The 2,834-nt window shown below is 39.5% G+C and overlaps 1 pseudogene; it reads left to right on the top strand.

The window, feature by feature from the left end:
- Positions 1-2,834, top strand: part of LOC116698801 (contactin-associated protein-like 4) — a 421,932-nt pseudogene that overhangs the window by 217,239 nt on the left and 201,859 nt on the right.

The raw sequence follows: 2,834 nt of genomic DNA, 5'->3' as shown, positions 1-2,834 counted from the left end.
ACCCCCCTATGTTAAATTCCCATAGAGGTAGGCAGATTTATATTATTTAAGGCCAGTTATTTCATGGATCAGGATACTATGCATCCTGATAAAGTTCCCTTGGCCTTTGAAAATAAAATAGAAAATAAAAATCACATACCCTTCACCATACATAGAGATTGGCATGGTTTGATTTCAGTTAGACTAATAGCTGGTTTGATTTGCATTGCGAGATGATTTCCTAGAAAGTATCCCATGCTAATATCTATGTATGGTGAAGGGTATGTGATTATGGGGGGGGGGGGGGGGCATTTTAATTCCAAAGGCCAAGGGAACTTTATCAAGATGCATAGTATCCTGATCCATGAAATAGCTGGCCTTTGATAATAAAAAGCTGCAAGCTTCTATGGGAATTTAACATAGGGGGGTGTATACTCATGCCCCCTGTATTTTAACATGGGGGGATACTTATGCCCCCCTGCATTTTAAGGAAGAACTTTTATTCATTTACAATACAGTATTCATTCACAAAGAAAATTGTTGTCCTTAAAAGGTTGTATTTTTCCTAATTCTTTTTAATTAAGGCATTAAGATCTATTTGCAAAAGATGATTTTTTTCATTCCACTTAAGCATGGGTTTGTGAGCTTATGAACACCACTGTATATAGACATGGTTATTATTACTGTATATGCAAATAAGAGTGCTTTTCTTGATGTCTTCATTTTGGTTCAACCATTCAGATTTGACTGATATTTTGCACTGAGTGAAACATATATCCTGTTGTTGGTCTGGTCATTGTTGTGACCGTTGGTATTGATATCGTAGACTGCATTGTTTTAAAGGCAGAAGCATTCTCTGTTGCACATGGGGGCTCAAAAACAGGAGCACACAGCGGCGTGTCAAGTTAATCGATCAGGTGACAGCCCAAACAGGACATCCTTCACCGACTGAAAACCCCCAAAACCGAGCCTGCTAAGTAGAGATTCAATTCTGGAGAAGCAGGGTAGCTTTTCATTTCTCAACATGATTGGCTGTGAGCTATTCTGTATCAACGACGTTTCATTTACGGGATTGTTCCGGTGCTGCAGGAGGTTCTGACGGATGTCCCTCAACCACCTTCTGCTCTCTTTGTGTTGGATTCGGGAAACATCCTCCGAGCTAGAACCAACAATAAATTATATTTATCTTTTTTTTAAATTCTAGTAAAATTCTCATCACACCCTCAACAGAAATTGCAATTCCAGAGCTCGCCTCCCTACGCGCACGTTACAACAAAACAAGTTCCTTCCAGAGGCTATTTTGCCGCAGCACCGTGGCTCCGTCTGGTGCTTATTGCCACCCAAGAAGATTGTGATTGGCTTGATGAAATGCCAATAAACCAGAGCATGTTTTACTCCCAGATGACTTAAGATCAGAGGGAAATTAAGAAACAGAACTGGCCTGTTTCATTTAAAGTGGTTGCATTTCAAAATTCTGACAGGTTGACACCTGTTATGTTACATTAAAAGCAATATAAGTCAAACATGCCACATATGTTCACAGCAGATGAATGTATGAACAATGTAAAGAATTAAAAATAATACTTACTGATGTAAAAGTTGAAACAAATGTAAATCAACTACTATAATCCACTGTTTTGGTACTGTATATTAGAATAGAATGTGATCTATTGAATGTGATCTGTTGTTGTGTAAATTAGGGGTGGGGGAAAACATTGTTACATCATAGTATCGCGATATTTTCAGTGACAATACGGTATCGATACACAGTCGCAAAGTATGGATTTTTTATTATATACAGTGGAAAGTATTCAGACCCCTTTACATTTTTCACTCTTTGTTTCCTTGCTGCCATTTTCCAAAAATCTAAAAAGTCCATTTTATTTTTCCATTTATGTACACTCAGCACCCCATCTTGACAGAAAAAAAAAGATGTGTAGAAAGTTTTGCAAATTTATTAAAATGAAAAACTGAAATATCACATGGTCATGTGTATTCAGACCCTTGGCTGTGACACTCATATTTAACTCACATCCTGTAGACAAGTTTCCTTTTGGGAACATCTTTTGAAATTGGGAAAAATTAGAAGTTGGAAAAAAGGTTATTAATTGCAATATATTGCAGAATATTGCAATATGTTTAAAATCGCAACAATATTGTATCGTAGTATCGTGATGATAGTATCGTGATGATATCGGGAGGCGTCTAGTGATTCCCACTCCTAGTGTACATGGACATAACTTAAACAATAACTTCATATCGTTACTGTTAGTGAGATGTGAAATATTCCCATGCAACCCGGTCTCATGCCAGTTCGTGAAATGGTCACATCATTTTGATTTCTTTTAAGTTGTGACATATACACGTAATACACGCGAAAATCTTGACATGTACACAAATTAATAAATCAAATTTACGCGACCATTTCATGAACTGCCATGTCACTGGGCTGCTGTCAATCAAATGCCACACGTGGGACAGTGACAACAACTCGCGCTAGGACACGATCCGCGGTCTCTGGGGGACGCAACAACAGGGAAATGAGACCCCACACGCCGTCCACAACAACGGGACGGACCACCACTCGCGGGACCCTGTCCCCGGGCGCAGGGACACGAAAAAACTGGGAAATTAAACGTCACACGCCGGCCACAACAACGGGACGGACGGCCATACGCAAAAGGACGCCATCCCCAAGGGGGACTCCATGGTGAAAGTCCTGTGTTGTTTGAGCCACCCCCCCGACCAACCTCCCTGTGCTGAGTTTTGGTTTTTAGATTAGATTAGATTATACTTTATTCATCCCACAATGGGGAAATTTTGTTGTTGCACACAAGAAATACAGGCAAACAATA

This window comes from Etheostoma spectabile, chromosome 12, assembly GCF_008692095.1.
Source record: "Etheostoma spectabile isolate EspeVRDwgs_2016 chromosome 12, UIUC_Espe_1.0, whole genome shotgun sequence".
In the NCBI taxonomy this organism is placed as follows: domain Eukaryota; kingdom Metazoa; phylum Chordata; class Actinopteri; order Perciformes; family Percidae; genus Etheostoma; species Etheostoma spectabile.
Note: the sequence above shows the minus strand (reverse complement) of the source record. Positions and strands in the feature narration are given on the sequence as shown.